Here is a 27,042-nt window from a genome sequence, read left to right on the forward strand (position 1 = left end):
GTAAATTATTTTAAAACAAAACCAAAAAAAAAAAAACAAAAGGTACCTGTTTTTGTCACGTGCATCTTGAAATCTTAAAAGCTCCCAGATGATTTTATCAGATTTGGTTTGTAAATCCAGACGATTGTATAACTGCAAGTGATGAGTCGCTTCATTTCCAGTGGAAAATAAACACCATTGTGGGCTTTACTAATCAGCCATGCCAATGCTGGATGCCGTGTTTCCTGTTTGTCCCAAAAAAAATTGGAATCTCCTTGTGAGTCTTGTAAGACCCGCTCCGTTGCAGGCACTTGGCAGAGCTGCGTGGCCTCAAGCCCCCCTGTGACGACCGCTCCCCAGAGATGGCTTGTGTTGTCCGGAGGTCGAGAGCCGAGCCCGCACTACACTTCACACTGTGACTTCTGGAGGCACGTGCTACTTTAATGTTGGAAAAGTTTGCTTTCTGCAGAAAGACTTCCTCCCTGTCTTGGGTATGCAGTGGGCTATGCACTGTGAATGGCATAACAGAGAAATTCCAGTGCTGGGTATGCACTGTGCGCATTGAAAATCCTGTACAGGCCATTTGTAAAGCAACTAAAAAGTCTTGGGATATTTTGGTGTGCCTAGCCCATGTGAGTGCTTGTGCCTGGGTTTCCCTCTCCCGGTGACACATACATAAATAAGCGTCATTCAGGTGCAAAAAAAAAAAAATAGTTTACACCAAATGAAATATTTACATGCCACTTACAATTAGTTACAGCCATTCAGCTCTGGGGAGGATGCTGGGAATCGACTGAGGCGGATACATGTTAAATGTCTTATTAATGTCAAGGATCAGTGATCTGAGTCGGGGAAAAAAAAAAGGAGTTAGAGACGAGAAGATGCATCCACATTTCACTAGCGCCGGTTGGCTGTGAAGACATTATTAGCAAGTTAAGGTGTATTGATTGTGGCTGTGGGGTCAGGATTAGTGCGACTGTCCGAGGGACTGCCCAGAAGGGGAGGAGGGGCTGCAAGGGAACAAAGCGGAAGGGATGGGGGGGAGTTGGGGGGGCAGGCGAGTATTGGAAGGGTCAGCTTGGCCTCCCCGTTCCAGGAAGTCCTATATCTGTAATTCACTCACACACTCTCTGTCTCTCTCTCTCATTGCTTTAGTGAAAGTAGTTTGATAGAACTAGGGTCCCAAAGCTGATTGCCTAACCAAAGACAAAATAATGAGTCCTAAGCAAATACTGACTAATTGAAAGGGCTGTAAATCCATTACATATTGGTCAGGGATAATCAGGAGTATTTAATCACTTTTATCTATTCAGGGGCACTGAAGCTGCAACGGCAAAGCTCTGAACCTTGCCATGTGCTTATTATTCTCATCATTATCAAAATTACTTCACAGCTGTTCTTTGCTACATCACCTCAGCTGGAGATTCGGCAACCTGCAAAATGTTTTTAATTTGGAAGTTGAGTGAGTAGGAGAGCAAAAAAAAAAAAAAAAGGTCTGGGAGTTCTGTCTCTCCTTCGGAAAAGTAGTCAGTCAACTAGGGCTCAAAAACATAAGAAAGTCCCAGCCGAACCCACCTACCGCCGTGGTTAAGCTGCGCCATTTTTCGATTAACACACACATGCACTCATCTGTTCGTTAATTTGCTTGGCTCCTACCAAGTGAAAATTTTCTTGCTTACTTGAAGGATCATTAGGCGGTTTTCTCTGCAACTGAAGGGCTGTAAGTACATCCCTCTCAGGGCCCGAGTGCTCCCCATAAGAAAGTGACACACAAAGCTGGGAAGCCTTTGCTTCAATTTTCTATAGAATTGTTTTAAAATTGCATTGAGAAGGAACGAGAGGAAAAAAAAAAAAAAGAGGGGGGGGGGGGGGCGACGACAGAGAAGCCCCATAGACTTGTCTTAAAGCAGTTTTATTCAGAGAAATCGCACGATTCAAGGCTTCTTTTTCCCCCCTTTTATTATTTCCACTGCTCTTGGATGTTGTCTCAAATCTTTATTTGTCCCTTTTGTGAAAAGGCTGACCCGTTCTTGTCGAAGCAATAATCCCTTCCTTTAAACCTACCTTTATATTTTTAGAGAAGAAGGGGGCTAATTGAATTATCCCCCTCCTTTATTTTAATTTGTTAGGCAAATGTATTTTCCATTTCAGGATGTGTTCTTATAGGGGAACTGCTAGGGGACTTTGGCCCTTGAATGGCCTATTGCTGCATTCTGGCATTCATGCATTCATTAACTGGGGAGAAATGAAAGGAGTCTAGTTGTATTTTTTCAAACACCCAGCCAGCATGGAACAACTTTTCCATTAACCACAGGGGCCTTTCTGCATATGTTCTCAACTATGAACCATTGTCACCTATTCTGAAAAGCTCAAAAGGAGTCCCCAAAAAACGACAAAGGCCAACCGTAACAATTGTTAGTTTCGGCATAATAAAACCAAAGTTACCCCTAGTTTTCTCCTAGGCCCTGTTTATATCGATCAATAAATCACTGTTAATAAAATCCAGATGGACTTTATTAGTAGTCAGAGTCCCAGTCCGGCCCGGCAGTCCGTGTGGCATTCTCTGCCCTTACGTTTTTCAGTTCGGCCACTCTCTGCCCCTTGCACTGAAAGCGGAGGATATCTTTTGCCCAGCAGTGAAGGGCCGAAAAGACTTGAAAAGCATGCATCTGCCAGTGGAGAGGGGATTGCTGCCGCTGTCTCTATCTGGATAACTTCCAATCACGGAGCAAAAAAGGGAAATCCCAGACTGTTGGTATAAGCTTTTCAATGCTATGGGGAGATTATGTTATCTGAAAGGTAAACTTTACTGTTAAAGCAGATTTTACTTAACTTCAAAGTCTGAGAAATAAAAGAAGGGCTGGGAATCGCTAACCCTGGCCTGTGCTTTATTCACAGAGTTGAAAGTGCCCTTGTGTTTCATGTGGAGGAGCCCTCAGTCCACTCAATTAGCCTCTCAGCTGCCCTGCTTTTCCTCCCTCAAGTGCTCCCCTGTTTGCCCCGTAAAGGCAACATTTGAACGAGAATGAAAACAGGAAGTACTCAGATATAAAGATACCACTTAGTGCACACATCACTAACACATCGCATTAGGACTAAGCAGTGAGGGGCAAGCCTCAGAGAGCAAGTGTCTTGGGGGTGGGGGGGGGGAGCATCTTTTTTTTTTTTTTTTCATTCTTTCCCTTTTTTTTAAAACACAACACCCTATCATTTGGAAATTGTACTTTAAAAGATTAAATAAAAGTATCACATTTCTAATGTATTTTCAGGTGCCACGTACTTTTAGGTTTTTAGTGATTTCAGAGTTATAACAATAACAAAGTATAAAACAAAGGATAACAAAGTATAAAAAAATTCATATCAGGTGCTGATTGATCAGACTTAATATGTATAATATGAATTTGTAAAATCTTTTACCATAAATTAGCAAAATTGGAAGGCTTAGAAATGGAGAAAGAATAGTAGGAAGACATAGTGCACATATACTGTGTACCCATTCGTTGTGGCAGCATGGTGCCAGTGCCTGTCCTCATTATAGATGCTGATTACTGGTGGGTGCATTCCGTGCTCCATACTGCATGCCTCTATTCAGATGGTCTGTTTGTGTGGAGACACCTGTTGCCATGAAAGCAGCATGGAGCAAGTATCCATTACAGTCTCCACCTCACCTTGTGTAACAAAACCACCACACCACTTTGCTCCTCTCCCACCCCCCACAATTCTCGGTCCAGCTTGGGATGTCTATATGTGTATTTTACACATCTCCTCCATGTTTACATGGTGTTTCCTCCTGCCATCCAAAGACAGGCTGTCACGTTAATTGGCGTTTTAATGGACTCCAATGTGTCTGTCTGATGGGTTTTGAGTGTGAAGTCTGGAGTTTGATCCCAGGTGGGAAGATAAACTGTGGCGAAGACTATGAGTAAACATGGTCTCGATTACAGTGGTGTCAGAAAAGTGAAGCCATTCACCATGGATGGTAAAAAGTGGGCAAGGGATTGTTTAACGTTATTCGACATAGAAGCCTGCAGTGCTACAGGGACGCACCACCCCCACAGATAACAGCCTTGCTAACTGTCCAGGCTGCAGAAGTTCTTCTTTACCTCAGCTGGTTAAGTAGCTTATGTGTCTGCTGTGCTATGCTGGGGCTCAAGCAGTATAAGCCATGGTTGGCACTAAGGGCAAACCCAATATTCATTATAGTATGCCTTAATATATACAGTATGTACACCAACAGAGACTGTGCTCATATTTCGGCCTGTGTGCTGTTTGAACATTCGCTGCGTACTCTTGTTTGTCTGTTGGGCTGCTTGGTGACTCTTACTCTGAAGGGATTATGACTGTGTGAATTAGAGTTCCCTGCAGTGGACCTTTGGGGCTTTGTTCCTGCCCTAGGGATTGGGAAGTAGACTGATTGGGGTATACACATGCACACACACACGTACACGCACAAACACTGTACTGAGTGTGAGTATGTAATCCAGCTACCTTTCCATTATTTTGTCCCGTGTATTATTGTTAGCATTACTACTGATGCCTTTATTCAGGGTGACTTACAACATCTGAGACACAATTCGTTCCATTTCTTTTGTTTTTCCAGTTGAAGCACAGGCAGCTGCTTATGGTCGTATAATATCAGTAGCAGAATATGAACTCAAGTTTAATGTCTTAACAACTGCACCACACTGTTGTTGAAACCTATCCAGGCATCTCTGCAAAGAAAGCAAGATTCAGCACAGAATGGGATGTGAGTCCATTGCAGGACACGCTCACGCACATGCCAGTTAAAAGTCACTAGTAATTCTAACATGAACGCATTTCGAATTTTGTAGAAAAGTCGTCAATCTGGAAGAGTCCTGCTTATAGAAAATGTGCAGCCTCCACATATATCTGTTTTTCACCTGCATTATTATCATTCTTTAATTTAATATTATTTATTGTATCAGTATGCTGCTGCTGAAGAATGTGAATTTCCCATTGGGATTAATAAAGTATCTATCTATCTATCTATCTATCTATCTATCTATCTATCTATCTATCTATCTATCTATCTATCTATCTATCTATCTATCTATCTATCCAGTAACCAGGCCAGATCCTGAACCCCAGAGCTGTAATGCACCATGGTTCCACCATGAAACCCAGTATGAATATTTACTGTTAGTAGATTCCCATACACACACACACACACCGACACGTAAAAACTGGAGTGAGACAGTACTTGGGGAAAATGAGAACACTGAATATAGAAAGGTCTGCCAGGTAACAATGTAGGTTCTCTCAAAACTGTGTCATGGAATTGCTTTCCAAGCGATTTTTCACTACTACTACTACTATATGTCACTTCATGTGACAGACAGAATTGGGTTGGTGAAATTTACTGTCTTCCTAAATACACTGAACTGATCTCCACTGGGGGGTGCTTTTTCTCTGTCACCGTGGTCCTGTAACTAGAACTTGAAGATGCTCTCCTCAGACCTCTATGCTGAGTGCCCCAGCTCAGTTTCATAGGGTCCCCAAATGGATCTTATGGTGCACCCTTGTTAGATGGATAAATATTCAATTAAGACGCATTTCTATTGTAGTGTGTGCATTGTTTTTATAAAGAGCTGGGCAGCACTAGCTGAAAGGGATCAGAATGAATCTTACATTGTTGTAGACAACAATTTGTTCCTCTTTTCAGTCTGCAAAGCCATTCAGAATAAATAACATTTCTTTTCCTATAAATGTGATCTTTGCAAAGGAGTTTTGATGTTGCAGAATACATAAAAGCATTAGAAAGATTTTTCCCCGGACCTTAATGAAGACAAATGCTGGTCATTTTCGGTTGTGTTCCCATGGCAGTAAAACGATGTGGCAAGGCTTTTCTGATCTCTGATTATCAGGCAGCATCGGCGGCCCTGGTAACGGATGTGTGTTTTGCTGAATGGGACGCGTCCATCTCGGCAGACTGAGCCAGTGTCCCGCCTAGTCCATGTGCTCTCTTCTATCACTTCTGATGTTAAGCTAGTGAAGCACATCTGCTAGCAGTTTAAAAAGCAAGAGAGGATCTCTCGGCTCTCAGTCCTGTTGTTCTCATATTATATGTTAAACTTTTTTTTTTTTTTTTCCTGAAACTTCATAGGAAATAATTTTGCTGCGTCACGCTGGGTTTTTTCTTCATCTTCAGTTCACACTGAGTTTATTATTTCTTTTTCACTTAATTTCGGTAGTCAAGTTGTTGTCTGACTGTTTCTGGGGGATGGGCAGTTAGAGGTCACCGAGGTTCAGGGCTGAGTGAGGCCCCCAGACTCATTTGTCATGTGCTTGTTTGCTGGCAAGGACTGGAAGTCAGCACTTTGGTCTCCCATAGCAACCTGGGGACAGTTTGGTTGTGGAGCAGGTCATGTGTATGGAGAGAGAGAGAGAGAGAGAGTGAAAAAAAAAAAAAGGCCAAGCACTTAATGTTTCTGAGCTCATCAGTCAAAGCGCCATCAGATAATTATTGAAGGGGTCTGTGAGGCTTGTGCTTTTATCACACAATGTTCCAGTGCATCCCATTCTAGCTTCTCATCCCGAGGACAGAAGTCAACTGTGTCTGCCATCTGTTGTCTTCTCCCCTCTTTCTCACATTAAGTGGCGAGGCCCTCACACACATTTTGCAGTTTGGTTAGATCTCCTCAGTTTCTCCCCTCTGCTCTAACTACGGGCAGTAGGGCATAAACAAACGCGCCAGATCTATCGAGCCAGTCAGCGCTTGGTTTTCGGCAGACGACGGCAGTGGCTTAAAAGCACTTTGAAAAGAGTCACTGAGCAGTTCACAAGCTTAAATCCCCATAACCTCTTTAGTGTGGGCAGTATAATTATACGGCAAGCGGCGGCACCTTCTATTACACGGAGGACACCTTGAAATTCCAGTGGAAAACGCAGTGGTATGTGTGAGTTATTGAAAGTGATTGACAGAGCCTTGTTTACAGTATTCACAGGGAAATCTGAAGCAGTTTCAGAGATTTATTATAGCATTAAAACATAATAAGCATGAATTGTTTCATGCTTTACATATCAGCCCTTTTCACTTCTCCCCTAATCCAGATCTGTCATAGTTCCACTTCAAAGGGTATATCTGCTGTAATTCTAATAGAAATTAAATACAAAACCATTAAACCCACTTTCATGTGTAGGAGGCCAGCTTGTTAGGAATTCCTGACTTATGTGCGTACGGCCAAGAAAATAACTATTGTGTGTGGCTTTTTTTTTTTTTTTTACTCCGCATTGTATTTCTTTACATACATTTTTTTTTTTTTTTGCACTTGTGCATTTTGTTACCAGCAGCTGTTCCTTCACCAAATGGCAGAGTTTCCGTGTTTTGTATATTGTTACTTCTTGGCCTGTTGATTAAGTTGTAAATTCAGTGATTGATGCAGGGTGATTAGCAGCAGGGGCGCAATAGAAAATGTGAAGTAAAATAAAAGACACTGGATTATTGTAGAAGCAATAACTTGGTAGTATTTTTAAAGGGGCCTAGTGTTTACTTTAATACCTACAGGGGTCTAAATAAAGTCGGTGTGAAGTACAGTTGGCGTTAAAGTGCTCGGCAGAGCAGACTAAAATGTGTTCCTTCAGGTGTCAGCATTGGTCTAAAACGCGTTGCAGAGCACTCTTGAAATGAGCCATCAGTGTGTCCGGGTGTCAAGAGTTTCCGAGTATGTAAGTAGGGTTGACTGCTTCTGTTCTTTGTAGTGTAGGCAAAAGAAGGCTAATAACAACACCTGAGTTGCTGTGCTTCCAAGGCTTTAGCGGTTAAAGAAATCGACTTTCAAACCCCAAAGCTGCTGGCTTAATTCCCATCTGTAACTCCCTACGTGACCCTGAGCAAGTCACTTTGCCAGCCAATTGCAAAATAATATCAGTTGGAATGTGTCCTGCACCTGTACCACACTGGATAAATGCAAAAATAATAACAACAAGTGGCCTGTTTCACTTGTTGGATGAGGATATTTGGTATTGACGCCTGGGATTGCTTGTAGTTTTTCAAAAGAAACCATAGTGTCCAACAGTCTGCTCAGCATGCTAGCATAAGCATTTACGGGTCGATCATACAGAGCAGGGGTCCTCAGTCACAGTCCTGGAGGGCCGCAGTGGCTGCAGGTTTTTGTTCTAACCCAGTTTCTTAATTAGAAAGCAATTCTTGCCAATAATTTAATTTCATGGCTTGTTAGTGCTTTAACTCTGTTATGTCAGGTCATTCTCATATCCTAAGTTTTCTTCCCCTTTCTAAGGCTATCATCCAAATAATTTGAAGGCTAAAATGGACGAGTAATTCTCAGTCCTTCACTTTTTTCTCTTCAATTTCCTTCCAAGTATTTAATTTAACCTAATAGTGCATGATAAATACACACAGGTGTAAATGGTAACAAGCTAAACGGAGAAATGCTAGCCTCTTTTGTCATTTGCATGTTATTGCTAATTAGGAGCAATTAAAAAACGAAAATACAGTTCTTTAAGACTAAAATAAGCAATAAGGGTTTAAAATCTTAACGCGCAAGACAACTAAAGTGAAGCAGAAGTGTTACTTGAGCAATAAGGGCGTCTTATTAAGCAACTGGGTTGGAGCAAAAACTTGCAGCCACTGCGGCCCTCCAGGAGCGTGATTGAGGACCCCTGGTACAGAGAAAAGTGTAATAATATAAAAGTATTATCAATATTAACATAAAAATAACATAGCATTCTAAAACCCACATATCCAATTTAGGGGTCACAGCATATCCCATCAGCAGTGAGTGCACTACAGGAACCCACCCTGGGAAGAATGCTATCGGTTTCAAGGCACATTCATCCACACGGCCTCAGTGCCGGTTTAGAATCACTACGTATTCTTTGGATATAGAAAAAAATAACACTTGAACTTAAATCTAGTCCTGTGAGAGTTAGTAATTTGCAGAAGTGCAGCAAAAGTTTACTTTTACAAATTTGAAGAACAGTACCAGTTCATACTAGTAAGGTTATTGTAAAATATTGCTTAAATAATTTAAAAGCATCTTCAGTCATTTGAAAGATAGGGAAATTAACATTAGATTAATTTTAAGTATAATCAGGAATAAACAATGTTCATGTTTTTTAGACTTAAAGGAATAGTCAGTCTGCGGTGGGTTGGCACCCTGCCCGGGATTGGTTCCTGCCTTGTGCCCTGTGTTGGCTGGGATTGGCTCCAGCAGACCCCTGTGACCCTGTATTCGGATTCAGCGGGTTGGAAAATGGATGGATGGATGGGTGGAATAGTCAGTCAGTCATTTTCCAACCTGCTATATCCTAACACAGGGTTACGGGGGTCTGCTGGAGCCAATCCCAGCCAGCACAGGGTGGAAGACAGGAAATAAACTCTGGGCAGGGCACCAGCCCACCGCAGGGCACACACACCCACACACTAGGAACAATTTAGGATCGCCAATGCACCTAACCTGCATGTCTTTGGACTGTGGGAGGAAACCGGAGCACCCGGAGGAAATCCACGGAAACACGGGGAGAACATGCAAAACTCCACGCAGGGAGGACCCGGGAAGCGAACCCAGGTCTCCTTACTGTGAGGCAGCAGCGGTACCCACTGCTCCACTGTGCCGCCCCCTTAAAGGAATACTCCCCCCAAAAATGGTATTTTTTTTATATTACTTGTCCCATGTAGTTTGTAGTGATTGTCAAGAAAAAAAATTTAACCTTATGTTTTCACAGAGAAGGGGCATATCAATATTTCTGATAGGACAGAAGTCAATGGTGACCAACGCTGGACGACAGCAAACAGTGTAAATCCGTCTATGAAAAAATCTCATCTCACTTGTGCTGCATAATCAACACATTAAGTGATCCAGTTGTTTGCTCGTAACGTTAAAGATACATCAAATGTATATTTAATAACATATTGTTCAGTATCGGAAATAAATAACCTGCCCCTCTCTCCTCGTAATTCGTTCAGTCCTGTATGAAGGGACTTCCTGTCTGTGGACTGGTTTCATTTTCCAGAGGTAATTGCTTAACAATATTTTAGCACAAAATACGTGCATTTTGCATGTTGGGACCACATGACTGGATTATGGTTTATGCAACACGAGTCACACAAGATTTTTTTCATGGATGTTGTTTGCTGCTGTCGTCAAGTGTTGATCACCATTGGATCCCCTTCTATCAGAAATCTTATTATGTTCTTTCTCCACAAAAACGTGAGATTGAAATGGTTTTTTTTTTGGCCATCACTATTAACTATACATGGTAAGTAACATATATAAAAATATAATTTTTGGGTGGATTGTTCCTTTAAATACTTTTCAGCAGCTTCTCCAATAGTTACTTTTTATTTGTCACCAAATTAGCATTCAGTTAGCAAGGAAAGAAAAGAATTTATTTTAATTCTTTGCATTTTATATAGCGCTTTTCTCACTACTCAAAGCGCTCAGCAATTACAGGTTACGAGCCTTGCTCAAGGGCCCAACAGAGCAGAGTCCTTATTGGCATTTACGGGATTCGAACCGGCAACCTTCCGATTGCCTGGGCAGATTCCCTAGCCACAGAGCCATTTTAATTACATTCATCCATGGCTTAACCCGCTCAAATCAACTCAGTGTTGAGGAGACCAGCGCCGGTGCCAGCATCACTGGCCCAAAATGGAGAAGCCTGTCCGTTTCAGTGTGTCGCCATACTAATGTCGTTCAATATGATGTCACCAGTCAACATAACCTAAAAGTCTTTGGGATGTGGGAGAAAAAACAAGCAGGTGCAGGAAGAACGTACCAGTGTAGCGAAGACATTGACTAGACTGAGGTTTAAAGCCAGGACTGAGGAGTTGTGAGGCTTCCCAGCCTATATTTGCCTATGCATTTACTTATTTATTTATTAGATTAAAAAATATATAAGTATGAGGAATTCATTACTTTATTTTAGGCACTACAATTTCTAGTATTTATAGTCAGCTGGTGACAAGCTCAGATTGTTAAACCTGCATCATAATTTAGTACTAAATGAATGAATATGCATTAACATATGCATTAATATACTCCCAGTTAATTCAGTAGCATAAAGTAAAAGCAATAAGCTTAAAATCTCTTGCCTCCTAAAGAGAAATTACATAAACCAGAAGAAAACATTTGGTTCATTAAGTTCATTTGATTAGCTGAGGGGTCCCAATATCTCATCAACTTCCTTTTTATTAAAAAAAATAAAAAAAATATTCAGCCTTACTCATCCATTCAGTGATGCGATAGTTAGCTCCAATCTCGGGATAAACAGGTGCTTGTGTCTTCGCGTAATTTACTCATCTTTTCTCAAGTTGAACATTGAACATCTCATGTACATCGACTCCTCTATGAATCCTGAAGGTCTGGATTGAATTTTTCACGTCGCCTTTTGCCTCCCAGATTTTTGTTCCTTTAGCCTGTCAGAGTGGGGTATGTCCTTCAGTCCAGGGGTGCACTCGGTTGTCGCTCTCTCGTTGTTAGTTTTATCGGCTCTGCATAAGGAGATTTCCTCTTCATTTTCTTTCCTTTTTTAATTTTAAAGACATATAGATTAACAAAGAGCCATCCTTGAGTGTGCTCTGTGAATGAACAGTGAGAATTTCCTCATAAACATTTATTGCTTATAATCTTACAATTTCTTTAGATACTATTTAAATCAGTAAAACAAAGAAGCCATGTAATTAAAAAAAGAAAGTTTGTGAATTAAGGTTAAAGAGACAGAGAGCATTCCCAACAACTTTTCTGAAGTCTTTCGTTTTTTTCCACTGCCCGTACATTTTAGGTAGCTTGTTGATGCACTGGTTTGCACTTCTGCCGCACAGCTCCAGTGCTTGAAAGTCCGGTGCAGTCGCTGTGGTTGTTGTGTTTTCTCATTCTCCATGTGCTTGCGTCGGCTTTTCACCAGGTACTATCATTTATATCTCAGATCAGTACTTTAGGCATATGGACGACTCTGAATTGTGAGCAGCTGTGGGTTTATACCTCTTGTTGGCGAGTGCCTTATGCCACATTGGTTCCTGCTTTGCTCAGATTGCTGCTGGGACAGGCTGTTCACCCCCTTGTGACCCTAAAATTGGATTAGGTGCTTTCCATAAATTCATACATGCTCGGACAGAAAAAAACTTTATTAAGTAGCTTTTCTAGTATATCAGCTGTAGTTGTGAATGTGTGATTTACTTTTAATTTAATTTTTTCTTGTACTACAGGAAATAAATAATATTATAAATTTTCTCTGCATTTCCTTGCAGTGAAGTCAGTTCCACTTCAGACACTTTTCAAAGACACTCACAAATATTATTCACCCAGAATGCAATGCGGCTACACTGCGACATCAACAATCAATATATGAGTGTGTGGCGGTCTTGTTTTCAAAGGCTGATGTTTATAGAAAACACTAAATTATTATATCATTTCTTGTGAGCCTGCTTTATCTATTAGAATGTCACAGGCAGGGCTGGATTCAAGGCTGGAACAGACACTGGTTAGGATGCCAGTTCCCCACAAAACACACTCTTTCACTTACCACAGTCACCAGTCAGTGACGGACAAGGCCGGAATGGGGTGGATCCCAATTTCCAGGCTTGACTTTCAAATCATTGTACCACCCCAGTCTTATGATACATTATACAATCATTGAAGTTGTTTGCCTTTTTGAGCAAACATTTTTAAGAATTTCAGTGGCGCATAAAAATTATCTGGAAATGGATGACCTTGTAGTTGGATGGATGACTTAAACCTGTTTTTAAGTATGTAATGTTTAGGTAGAAGTGTTATCTAGAAATGTGAAGTGGTCTTTTCCTCAATACGTACAACAAAATTAAAAGATTTTATTTAAATTCTGAAGTATTGTGTTTTTTAGTGTAACCAGGCACCAGATTATTGATGTTCAAGTAGAGGTTTGTAAGTGTGTATCACAAGGTGCTAGAAAGTTTTCTTCTTTTTGATAAAAGGTTACATGTTAAAAGCAGATTTGTAAATTTAGAAGCTAACACTCTGAAATAGTTTCCCAATGTACAAGACATATTTAAGAATGATTTTTAAAATCAGCGTTTGAATTTTTATTGTGAAGAAATTGAATTCAATGTGGGCTCTACCACATTTTATTTTGGTGTAAAGTACACCTCAGCAGCAGTTCTGCTTGCAGTGTACTGACGGTTTGAGTGAAAGCCTGCCACCTCGCTTCCAATATACTTAATGTGATATTTTCTGTCACTCGGTCATTACTTTGTGTAGCTCCTTACATTGTGGATTTTTGTTGAAGCACACCTTACCAAACAATAATGTAACAGTGCAAGGTGAATCCAACAGTGTTGAATGTATAAGAAAGATGGTACAGATAGTGTAGCAACGAGATAGTAAATCAAAGACAAAAATGAAGATGGGGAATGTCATTTTCATAAATCACACTTGAGGTCTTCAGACTAAACATGAATGTTCATAATTGTCAAATAATGTAGGCAAAGAATATGGGTACATTTGATATTAATAGGATATAGAATAGGATTTAGACCAGGGGTGTCCCAACTCCAGTCCTGGTGGGCCGCAGTGGCTGCAGGTTTTCATTCTAACTATCTTCTTAATTAGTGAGCCATTTTTGCTGCTGAATAAATTATTTTGCCTTAGTTTTAATTGGTGTGACTCAGACCCCTTAGTTGTTTCTTTATCCTTACTGAGCAGCCAAACAATAATGAGACGCGAAACAAGCCGCCATATAACCAGCCAACCTGAAAATAAAGAACGGTTAAGATCTCGGTCATGTCGATCTGCTCACCAAAACATCTTGATGGTGGTCTTAGATAAAACAGAAAATCAACAGTCTGCCATGTCAGAAAGAGAGCAACAACAAGTCATGACATTCAATAACGGCTTTAATTAACAGCAAGAATTGGCTTCTCGTTAAGAAACTGGTTGGAGTGAAATTGGTGTGAGTTTGAAATTCTAGTTTAGCTGGTCATCTGTTGGCTCGTTTCACATCACATCTCTTTGGCTGCCATTTAATGAAGAAACAAATCAATTCAGAGGAGTTGAACACCCCTGATTTAGACCCTTACTGGAAGCCAGTGTAGTTAAGCTAGCCTCTGGGTAATTTTCTCAAAGATTCATGCATGCCATTTGAATTTTTGTAATTTGTAAGTTTTTATGTTATACGGTAGATTGTCCAGCACTTGCAATTGCTTGGGTCTACAAACATTAAAACCTCCTTGTATCCATCTTTTGTCAAGTTGCTTAGCTCACCTCAGGTTTATAGGAAGCCAGGTTCTATCCTGTTACCAAGTGAGAGGTACCAGCCCTACACGAGGCAGTAGCCTGATGTCTGATGTTTCTCAGCACAGATCAAACTGTAATGACTTGTAAGAGACCAAATAAGTGTATCCAGATATCTTTGCTTCTGCCTCTCTGACCGTGCAGACTAGGGAATCGCATTCCCAGGAATGAAACTGCTGGAATTCCTGGCTGAACGAGAACGGCCAAACTCGCATATATAGCATGTAAAAGTGTAAAAATCGATCAAGAAATAACAGAGCTATAATTGAAAATAATTAAGGTGGCGCCATTGCTGCAGCTTGCACTTCATCAGACAACAGCTTTGAACAGCAACTTGAAATTGCAATGCGTCAGTCTGTTGCATTCGCATTATCTGTGCCAAGAAACTTGCCATCATAGAATGATGAAACTGGATGCATCAGTAAAAGCTGAAATGGCGGTGTTTCAGAGCAGGCGTTGTTTAGAATAAGTGTATCAGTATCTGATGACTGTGCCGCCTACTTCAGTGGAGGCAGAGCGTGCTTTCTCAGCGGCTGGTGTACTTCTGCACGAAGGTGCGTTCTCGCCTGGACAACCGCACGCTGGACACATTGTGCTTTCTACGCTCTTATTACTGCAACTAACTAGATACATGTACTTATATGACAGCATGAACTGCTTGTAGTTAAGGTTAGTCTTATTTGTGTCAACATATTGCAGTAGTTTTATTAAAAATAAGTGTCGCTCGTTCTAAAACCGTTCACATGTGAGATGCCCGTGCACTGTGTCATTCCTGGGACATGCGGGATTCCCGAATTCCCTGGAATGGATAAACCCGTCCAGGAATGGATTCCCTACTGCAGACTACCTACGGAAACAATTTAGGCGCATTTTTTTTTTTATTGTACATAGCAAAGAGTCCATGTGTATTTGTCTGTGTGTGTGTATCGGATTAATTTTTCAAAATATTCTCTGTGATTATGTACTGCTTTATTCAAAAGTCTTCTAATTAACACTGACGTCCCCCTGTACCTTCATGATGGTCACCTGTTGCATGATGGCAGGTTGGATGCTGCTCCTACTGGCATGTGTTTGCTTACAGTTTGCAGTGTAATTATTTGCAGATGGATTTGTTATTTCAAGCAGGTCCTGTTAAGCAGGCAACATGTATATTTTAACTTATGTATTAAATTAAAGAAATAAAATTGTCAACATTTGAAACTGATTTTGCAGAACCCAGTTTGGGCTACATAAATTCATGGCCATGCAATACTTTTTAATCAACAACTGGTACTATTTTCCTTGCATGCACTTTGAAAAGAAGAATCATAAAACCAAAAATAGTGTAATCATTCTATAAGACATGACCCCACACATGTCAACAGGTAAAAAAAAAAATAAATCAAAGACACATTTGCACTCCTGAAGTAATAACATCATTTGAAGCTGTTGGGTCTTCGGCTTCATCTTTTCTTGTGGTAGTAGACAAGGCTGAAATCCACAGGAGATTGTTCATTTTTATTTGCTTTGTCAAGTTATCACCATTTGACGAAAATACATGACCCTAGAATGTTGTGTGTCGGATACAGCATGTCCACATATAAATCAGATGTATAACTGTCAATCTTGACAGTATTGGAACACCAATATTTATGTTCAGTCCTACCAACCACCAGCAGTTCAGACATTTATGAACTTTGATTGAAATTTAGACTGGCTCAGTCTTTGCCTAATTTTAACAAAGTGATTGAAACAGTTTTGAGCGTGGCTGTGTATTGCATGTTGTGTTATTCGGTGACTGAAACATCTAAACTGGCCCTGTGTGGATGTGTGCACACAATCTGATTTACTTTAGGTGAGTTACTGTTGTTCCTCAATCAATGTCAAGAGTTATCGTTAGCTTCAGCCAATCTGCTTTAAACTCTTCCACTTTGCTCAAAGGCACATGGTTTCACATTTTTATGAACAAATTCAAAAGACCTGGTCTCCTTATGTGCAAGCTCGGACAATTCTGCATGTGTTCTTGTGAATGTGGAAAGGAGGCCTTTTTTATTCAACTGGGGAATTTTGAATAGCTTTTTATACACTTCCTGGTTTATGATGTCAGAGGCTGAATTTAAAGCGGATTGGTTGAAGGTGAATAGCTGTCCTGTATCAACAACTCTGATGTTGTTCTAAGAGCCACAGAAGCTTAGTGAGCTCAGATCTGCTGGCTGTGTATATGAGTGAGCACCTTTATAGACAGACACCCCATCAAGAGTCTGTGCCATCCCTCACAATCACTATCTGGATTAAGCATGCCAATGTTATGTCATGTAGTTTTCCATATTGGTGAAATAGTCTCCACTTCTCTAAATATCCCATTTTCTTGTAAGTTATTACAAGGAACATGAAGGGCCTGCTCTATAAAATATACGTGTGGCCATTTGTAGCCAAAAGTAGCCATTTTTGAAGCCCAACAAAAAGGGCATTTTGGTATACCTACTTAACAAGAATGAAGTTTTTTAGTTGTTACAAAGTTAGCAATGGGAAGGTGACTCACATCAGTTTTAACTGTTCGTTCCCATACTCCTGATATGATATGTGAGCTTGACAATCGTCAATCAAGGCTACATCCACACTACTGCAATTTTGCTTGAAAAGGCAGACATCACTCCGGTTTTGCCTTTCATCCACAATACCCCACCTGTTCAGAGCCATGTACTTCTGAAAACGTCAATGCGGATGTGTGAAAATGTAGACTTTTTTTTCAAAAATGCAGACTGTGTTTTGATTTGTCCATGCTTATTATATATTATGTCCCTGATTGGATCTTGCTAATTACAATGTCTTATTCCCTGATTGGTCATTCTTAACGTAAGAAAAACATATTCCAACACAGCAGACAAAGAAGAGTTGCTTTCCATGGTGCTTGTTGTATTTCTTACTTGTATGCATGTAAATTATGGTTTGTGCAGTTTGAATGCTGCATATACAGTATGCGCAACAGGCAGATTATTTATTGGTTTGTTCTAGTTCTGTGATAAATCATGTGGTGTTATGGTCACTTCAAGGATTTGCCCAGTGTAGGTTAACGTGAATTTTCAGTCATTTTACTGTGGACAGAGACATTTTGCGTAAATGATGTGAAAAGACTAGTGTGAGTTTGTTTTTGTTTAAAAAAATCCCATTTTGAAAAGAACACATTGAATTGCGGTAGCCTAAAAGGTCAAGCCAGTCATTTGTTGCATCAGTTATGTTTATGTGTCCCACATCTAATTATTAAAGCTTACTTTTATTTTATTCCATACATAAACATGTACTGTGGTGGGTTGGCACCCTGCCCGGGATTGGTTCCTGCCTTGTGCCCTGTGTTGGCTGGGATTGGCTCCAGCAGACCCTCGTGACCCTGTGTTCAGATTCAGCAGGTTGGAAAATGGATGGATGGATGGATAAACATGTATTTTTTTACAGTTAGTGTATAGGGCCCTAGGCTTTTACATGAAAGTGTACTTTACAAGAATAATTTTTAATTGAAATAGCTTTACCCAACATTTTCCTCTGAGTTTTTCAGTTTTACAGTTAACGCCCACTACCAAGTGTCAGCTGAGGCATCTTTACTTCTGTTTAGAGTGATACATGCGGTATACTTTGACAGGCAATTACAGAAATTTAATTGCGTACTAATTTTTTGTGGAAATGAAAATATTTCCATTCCTTTTTTATTTTTAATTGTGCATCGTTTACCTCTGTTGAATGTTTATAGTGTATGGCAAAATCTTTTGGAAACGATTCCTTGTTTTGTTACCCCCCCTTGGCACAGCTGGAGGGATCCTAAGAAGACCTGGCCTGTCTATTCGGTTACCATTAATCAGGAACTGCCATGTTGTGACGCAAGATCTAAAAACATCCCATTGAGATGTTGTTATGTGCTAGAGGCTTACAAACAGCACAGGGCCTTTGATATTCATCTCACACCAGGATAAGGAAAATGCAGAGTAAAAAAAAAAAAAGAAAGAAAGAAACGAAAACTGCAAACGGGCAAGGAGCAAACAGGGGAAACAGAGCAAAATCAAAAACAGGCCCGGTTTCTGAATATTGTTTGCTTTGCCATGGGACCCAAGCTGCAATAAATCTCTGTTGTATTTTTTATTTCCTTGAAACCTTAACACAAGTCCTTCTTCAAAAGTAAAGCGAGTTCTCTTCTTGTTTCTCAGTAATGTAATAGCGGGCTTTCTCTCCGTTGCTTTGTGTTTCATATTTCTATCTTGCTGTCAGCTCATTTTGTAATTATATGTCTACATTAAAGAAAATAAAAAAAAATAATTTGTTGTGGTTTGCAGTTGGCAGTTTGATTGGGACTTCTTTGTTTCAGAATTTCTCAAAGAGGACATGGCACAGCATGGAAAGGGATGTCTGTAAGGGAGAAATTTATAACGCGAGTTCAGCACAAAGTTTCCTGACATGCCTGAGCATATTTTATGATGCTCATACTCACAAATTAATTAATCTGAGAAACACTTTATGCCAAATGGACAAGAAGAAGAAGAAGAAGAAAAAAAAAAGGTGGCAAGCAAGAGTGCTACAGATGTGGATGCATGAATATTCATGGTGGCTGTTGGCCCTGCTTTCCCCAGGGCTTCTGAGGCTTTCAGAAGAACCCTCTTTTTTTTTTCTTCACCTCATAAAACAAGCTTGTACAATTATTTAGATAAAGGAGCCTCGTAAGATACAGTTTGCTACAACCCCCAGAAGCCCCCCCAACGTTTTTTTTTTTTCAAGCCCTGGAAAAAAAAAAAAAAACCTATAATTATCCACACTTTCCTGAATCCCCCTTAATGTTCATTATTTAAACCAGCGGCAATTACAAGTTCAAAGGGGTTTAGAGGGCCAGCAACCTGCATAATCACTGCCAAATTAAGCAGGACTCATTCGTCACAGAAGAGTACACTCTGAGCAGTGAATCATGCATGCAGTGACAGGCGCTGATTTACATAAAGACAGAAATCTGTGCCCTCTAGGGCTAAGCATTACTCTATCCTGCGGAATCCTCTTATATATGCATTTTATTTGGCGCTGGAAACTTGAGTGTGGCTAATAGCGGTGACCTGTCGTTCTTCTTCTTCATCACCTCACTCGTACTCTTCTGTTCTGCATGCCATGTGACCATTCACACCCACACGCGCCTGCATCTTAATGAAACACTGACGTGTTTACTTGTGTGCTTCAATAAGTAGAGAGCGCCCGCATCTTCTTTTCACTGGCCATTTTCTTTAACCTTATTTCCGGTGGAAATGGAGATTTGACTCTTCATCAATGGGCAGACTTGAGAATGAAGATACTGGTTGCATTAGGCGGTGCTTAATAACACAGATAGCAGTGTAGTAGACTTCATTTGCCTGTGTGTGCAGTGTCTGTGTGGAGTTAGCATGTTCTTGTTGTGCTACATGGTTTTTCCTCCCGTTATTCCTCCCACTCTCCAAAAAGATGTAAGTTAGTTCAATTGGGACTGTAAACTGAGAGAATGTGCCCTGTGAGTATTCTTGCCTTCGATCTGGTCTCCAGCTCTCCATAGTTTTGTTCATAGATGAATCGACAAGTTTTCCTAAGACAATGGCAGTAGTGGCTAGTGAGAAGATTCCTGAACACCACTCTCACATTTATAGTAACACATCCAGTCTTGTGTTTTCAACCTCCATATGTGGTCTAGCAGTTCTTTTCAAATTTATTTAGCACTCTGCTTGAAAGATTTCCCATTAAAGCCTCCTTCAAGTTAATTTCAGCCAGATTCTGGTGGTCAGCACTTTTGCCACATAGCCTTACGCCCTTTAAATGAGGTTTAAATCTCACTGTAGGTTAATTTAGAGCCGCCAATTAATTCATCAAGTAGCTGGAGCAGCAGCCATACCACTTGCACTTCAAATCAGGTAATACATCTGAAGCTAAGTGTATTTGGGCCCAGCCAGTACTAGGATGGGAGACCAACCAGGAAAGCTTAGGCTGTTGCTAAAAGAGATGTTGGTGAGGCCATCGGGGCTGCTTACCCTGTGGTCTGTGTTCACGCCAGTGTAGCGATGGGGACCTTTGGATGAGACATAAAACCAAGGTACTGACTCTCTGTGGTCATCAAAGGTCCCAGGGCATCTTTCAAAAACAGTAGGGTGTACCCTCATGTCCTGGCTAAATTGCCTGGTCATTCTGGCCCCCTAATCATCCCCTGTCTATCTCTCACATCACTTTACCACCTAATAGCTAATGTGTGGTGAGCGGACTGGTGGACAAGTATGGCTACCATTACATCATCCAGGTGGATGCTGCACATTAGCAGAAGTTGAAGTGGCTCCCTACTATTTACTGTATGTAAAGTGCTTTGAGTAGCTAGAACAGCACTGTATACATGTAATTAGTAATTATTATTATTAACTGATGTAAATTTTCAGGAGAATAGTGAAACTGGACTACCCACATGGACTCAAATAGAATTTACAACATCCCCCCATAAACAGTGACCTAGACAGGAATTCAACCCATGTCCCAAGACCTGAGAGACAGTTGCCAACACTATACTAACAATGCTCCCTAAGTACTCATAGACACTTTTTCGATTTTAGGCTGGGTCACCTTCTTTGGGGAGTTTGCATAATCTCTCATTTTTCATTTGGGTGCCCTCTAGGGATTGCTCTTTCCTCCCCAAATCCCATGTCATGGTGCCAGCTTAATTTCTAATCCTAAATTGCCACCGTTTGCATAGACATGTGCTCATTCAGATATGGGATCATGTTCCATGTGTGTCGACTTGTGTGTGAGTGCCACCATAAATATGCTAGAGGTAAACATTTCACTTAAGCTGAAAGCCCAGTCTATTTTTTTAAATGGCTGCAGTATCAACTACTGGCACTTCACGTTAACCCCAAGGCTGCTAGTTCAATCACTGACACAAATTTGCTGTGGAACTTAAGTAAGTCACTTTATCTGCCTGTGTTACAATTCTAAAAAATATATACGCAATAGATTTTGTGCAACCTGCATGGGACCTTGGGATAGTAGAAGGCAACTATTTTAGGTGAGCAATTTCAGGAAGGTTCATCACCTATTCTGTGAGTATTTTAGGTGTGTTTGCTTGTGGAATTAATGGTGTTGATCATACCAGCATAAAGATGTGCTCATCCTAATGGTGTGAGGTCTCCTGACATGCTATCCATCCTAGGTTAGCGCCACCATTGTTTACAGACCCTGAGTGAGCCTGCAGCCATTGACTGAAAAGAATCCCTGATCAAATGACACAAGAGACCACGGGTCACTACAGAAAACCTGTTAGACAGGAATCAGGATCTCTTCCCCATCATTTAGTGGACGTGCCATCATGGTTTTCTGAAAAAGAAAGACATAAGAAAAAATAGCAAAAAAAGAGTCTCTCCTTGCTCTGTTGCTTCATTTAAAAAGGTTTTTGTAAATGGCATTTCTTTGAGGTGTTCATGCCGTAACACTCTGAGGATTTGAGTAGTTCCTGTTTTTCATGATGAAATGAACCTAAGAAAGAAATGTCAGCCACTTGACACTTCATGATTTTGAATATGTTGTTTCTGGTTACATTTTTATTATATTTGACATTTTCATTAATTATAGATAGTGAGCACCTTTTTATATTTGCATTTGCGGTGTGAGGTGATTCTAAATAGACTTCCCTGAACAAAAGAATAATACAAAACACAAGAAATGCAGAGACATAGGACATCATCTGGGGACTCCTTAGGTTTTCACAACTTCCAGCGCTGTTTTCTGGGACACACTTAGGCAATGGTTTGTATTTGCTTCGTTGGCATCAGCGTTTTATTCGTTGTGTGGTTATCTGTTATCATCAATACTTATGTTTGCCCATATATATTTTGTTGGGGCAAAGAGACACAGTGGATTGCACTAGTGAGTTTAACCAGGGGAACTTAGGAAGAAACAAACTTCTATCAGCATATTCCTTTGTGAAAACAGCTGGATCTACTCAGTTTACATGTTGATGATTTTAAATGTAAACCTTTGACACAACTGGGAAGATCTGACTACATCTTTCTCCCACTTAACTGTATAGGCCTGTTATCAGATGGCAGCAGCACTTTTATTATCCAAGTCCAAAGTTCTTGTGTGTGTTTGGGGGATCTATCTATCTATCTATCTATCTATCTATCTATCTATCTATCTATCTATCTATCTATCTATCTATCTGTCTGTCTGTCTGTCTGTCTGTCTGTCTGTCTGTCTGTCTGTCTGTCTGTCTGTCTGTCCATCCTCTCCAAGAGACTGCGTGTGTTTAGTCCCATATACTAAAGATGTGCAGGTTAGGTTGGTTGGCAGTTGTGGGTTTCTTGGTGCACATCATTGTGCTCTGATATGAACTCCACTCCATCACAAATTAATACCCACCTTGTTCCCCGAGCTGTGTACATAGCTACATAGTTGATAGGCTACAGTTCCTTAGAACCTTGAAATGGAATTATCAGGGTTTGTAAATTGATGTGTGTACATTGTGAGAAGACTGAGGAAACAAGTAATAAATGAATCTTAAGCTGATGTCACATTAGATAGATAGATAGATAGATAGATAGATAGATAGATAGATAGATAGATAGATAGATAGATAGATAGATAGATAGATAGATAGATAGATAGATAGATAGATAGATAGATAGATAGATAGATACTTTATTAATCCCAAGGGGAAATTCACTTCTAGTCAAAGGGAATGTCAAACTTGATGAATGAGTTGCTGATCTTGCCGCTGGAGCATTATTACCCTATGGTGAATTTTATGCTCAGTTTTATTGCAAGCTTTTTTTTTTTTTACATTCCATCATGGTACATAAAACTTGAGACATCAGACATACAAGCCTATCTTTTGTTTGCGAGGTCCAAAATAGCCGCCTTCCTTATTCCTCATAATGTTGCATTATATGCATTGTACATTCGGCTGACCACTCTCCCTCTTCCGCCACCACAACTTAGGCTTGATTTTGTTGGGGAAGGTTGCAGATTGGTTGGACTGAGTTGCCAGGTATATCACAGTACACCTCTGGCCATCACAGGAGTGCACCATGACTGTCTCTGACTTGATAAGATTATGTGGATTAAGTCTGCATCTGAAAATCATTGAATAAGTAGTGTATTGTAGCAGGGCCTATAGTAATGCCTTGCAGATTAATTTTGGTTAAAAATAGCAAAAGAAGGTGTCAATGGATGGAAATACTGTAAATAACTTAGCAGATCTACTTTTTACGATACCTGACTAAAATAGAAATCATTGAATAAGTAGTGTATTGTGGCAGGGACTATAGTAATGCCTTGCAGATTAATTTTGGTTAAAAATAGCAAAATAAGGTGTCAATGGATGGAAATACTGTAAATAACTTAGCAGATCTACTTTTTACGATACCTGACTAAAATAAAAATCATTGAATAAGTAGTGTATTGTGGCAGGACCTATAGTAATGCCTTGCAGATTAATTTTGGTTAAAAATAGCAAAATAAGGTGTCAATGGATGGAAATACTGTAAATAACTTAGCAGATCAACTTTTTACGATACCTGACTAAAATATGGTTGAGACATTCTGCTTTCAGTCCTCCTACACTGCACTCCCAAACTTCTCCTTCAGTGTTGCTGCTGAGGTGCACAAAGTCTGGACTGCATATTAACCGCTATGAGTTATGCATAACTTGAGGAGGATTTGGCCAGTGGATGCGGAGAGAGAGAGAGAGACATCTGCAAAGTTCAGAGTGGTATTCGGCCTCTACGTCTAAGACAAGCTCCTGGCACACAGGCATGCCATGCAGATGGGAGCAATTCTGCTGTATAACATACCTATATTAGACCCATGTTGTAATTGCTGTAATGGCCAGTATGGCTATTTATGATAATGGAAAGAGTAAAACCAACCTTAAGTAGTCAGCTGTAGAGTGACCTGACAAAGCTGATTTGTTTCAAGATGCTCATGATTTCGCTGAAGATTTTCTTTGCTTTCATTTCCTTTTAGTTGTTTCTATGAACACCTTTTACAATAGACGATATTGGTACAGTCCAAGCAGGAAGCCTTGGTGTATTGCATTTTTCAAGAAAGGAAAAAGAAAAAAAAAAAAGTTGAAACCTTGTTGTAATTATGGTCACCTTTGTGGAAGTCAGGATGAAGGAAGAGTGTGGGTAGTGCTGTCTGGGAAATGGCTTCCTGAGACATTACCATCAATCACGTTACAGGCCGGGCCCCTTGATTCAGGCCATCGGGAGTGGAAATAAAAATAAAAGAAGAAAATGCGGCCAATCCTACACAGACTATGGCTGTAAGAAAAAAAAAAAGGGACGAAAGGCATGCTGGAACACCACAATAAGGTGCTGAGTAATTTTTGTCTGTGACACCACATGACCATACACCCCCCACCACCACCTCTCCCTCCCCCACAAGTCAGTCCGGTACACAAGAAACAGCAATCAAGGGAGTAGAGGAAACCTGGATTAAGAGTTTTGACATGTCTGGGTTTTCCTCTACGAATATTTTGTCTCTCTCTGCAAGGAAAGAATAGAGGGATTATTCTCCACTGGTGTCTTCATTTGAAAGCATTTATTAATGCTGGTGTCAGAGTGACTGCCCAATAGCTTGATTAGACTGTTAATTATTCTAGTATGATCTGTTCAAAAACAAAGAGAAAAAGCAAACTGTTGTCATCCAGCCTTGGCGTGTAGTTCTGCGACTCCTTAGTCAGTGGAGTGTGGGGAAATATGTGAGAGTATTTTCATCATCGGGTATGTGCTGGATTCTGAGAAGTGAATTGCTTTGTTCCAATTTTGTTTTGCTTTGGCCACCACGTAGGAAAAATGGAAAGTTTTCTGCTTGGCCACCGGGGGCAGATGCGAGGTCTGTTCTTTTGCTTGAGTATTCAGATTAGACTTTTCTCCTCGAGTTTGCCTTTTTCAGTTTGCCAAAGTGGTCGATATTAGGTTGCTTGGAGATGAGTGCCGTATGCTCCTATTTGATAACTTGTTCAGTGAAAGGTCAGAAGAGCAGCCTTTGCCCATACTTCACTGGTGTAAGGTGAGCTAGGTGATGATCCACCTGTGGGGATGGGACAGGCTCTTTGCTGATAGAATAAATCCGATGAAAAAGAGAGGGAAGAAAGAGACGCTAATGGACATGTCTGTAGGCAAAAAGGTCAGAAGACTGCAAGCTTAGATCTTAAACGTCTACATTTTCAGCACTAGTAAGTAATTATCCCTCTTCTTTTGTGTCTATTGTTCTTGCCAGACATTTTCTCCTCTTATGCAACTATTATTTCTGCTCCAAGGCATTCTACATAAGACGGCCCTTAAATAGGAACACTGGGTTTTTGGTTCAAGGGCAAAAATTAACACTGGACTGGACCGAGCACCAGTAAGTCACCGCTAGCCTTTCCTTATTTGCAGTATTTCAGCATTAAACTCACTGACGTGCCCATTAGTAAATAAAAGCTTCAATAACCAGAATGATGAAAATCTTAAAAACCAAGATAAAAACACAACTTTATCTACATATAACACGCATAAGTGCTTGTTACATTCCAATAAAATTTAACAAACCCAGTTTAGAAATTTCTAGTGTTGGGCCTTTTCACATTCATTGTCATTTGCCTGGGTGTCTACTCCTTTCGCCATTAATTATCATCATTAGATTATAATGAAGGGAGCAAACTACACAAAAGAAGGTGAATTAATAGAAACATGACAAAAAAGAGTTAAGAATTTAAAACTATGGCAAAAATACAAATACCGTATATACTCGCATATAAGCTTGAACCCGAAAAATCGATCATAAAATCAGACCCTGACTTATACACCTGTTCCAATATACAATAATTTTTTTTTTTACATCTTCTTGCTCCCTCTAATCTTGTATCAGTTTCTCAGACAAATCAAATTTTGTTGTAGCAGCACAGTTATCAATTTCTTTTGCGACTTTTAATTTAAAACCAGCTTCATATTTTCTTCTGATTGAACACTCCATCGTAGATAAGGGATGCTTTTACTATAAAGGTGTACAAAAGATACAAAAAACACAAATCAGTGCAAACGTCGCTTCGGAATAGTTTGGGTATTACCGTGTGGTCACGTAGACACAATACATAGAGTAAAAAGGCCGTGTGCTCCGTGGTTCCTCTCTCAGGTGGGCGTTAGCATATCATAATCTCTTGGACCAATAGCGTGAGTTTTCCGCATTCGATTTATACGACCGACATTATAAAATACCGGAAGTTATACGGTAAAAATAAGCCCTGACTTATCTGCGGGAAAACTTAAATGCGAGTATATGCGGTGTTTCTAAAATTCTTATGAATGTAAAACTCAAACCACTGCTCTTTTCTAAATATCTTAATACATAATTCGCCTGCCTCCTCACTCACTCACTCACTCACGTCCGTCCGAAGCCAAATGCGCAGTTGCCTTCTGCGCAGCTGCCCGAAAAACCTTACGAGACCGACATCCAACCCCAACATCGCGGCAGGCGGCGGATTTACGGCCGCAAAAATTCAAAGAGAAAGGCGACTTCGATTAAAGCTCTAGATGCCTGAAAGGCGATTTCGACTACAGCTCGAGGCCTAATTACCCATTCTGATTCAATTACGCATTCATTCAATACACCTATATCAGGTTTGTGGTGCTTATACTTATTACTATTCCATATTGTACTGGAACATTCATCATTCAATATTATACTATAGGCCTGGAAAATTCATCAATTAACAGTACAAGCCTGTACAGTAATGAGTAAAGCGGACTACAGTCATTACAAAACAACTTCTTCGTTACTTATCATTTGTTCTTCATACACTACTGACACAAACTCATGC

The 27,042-nt window shown here is 40.3% G+C and overlaps 1 protein-coding gene across 5 annotated transcripts in view; it reads left to right on the plus strand.

Moving 5' to 3' along the window:
- The window catches only part of meis2a (Meis homeobox 2a), a 122,939-nt gene that overhangs the window by 42,370 nt on the left and 53,527 nt on the right, over window positions 1-27,042 (plus strand). The window lies entirely within an intron of this gene.

This window comes from Erpetoichthys calabaricus, chromosome 16 (assembly GCF_900747795.2).
Source record: "Erpetoichthys calabaricus chromosome 16, fErpCal1.3, whole genome shotgun sequence".
Classification (NCBI taxonomy): Eukaryota; Metazoa; Chordata; class Cladistia; order Polypteriformes; family Polypteridae; genus Erpetoichthys; species Erpetoichthys calabaricus.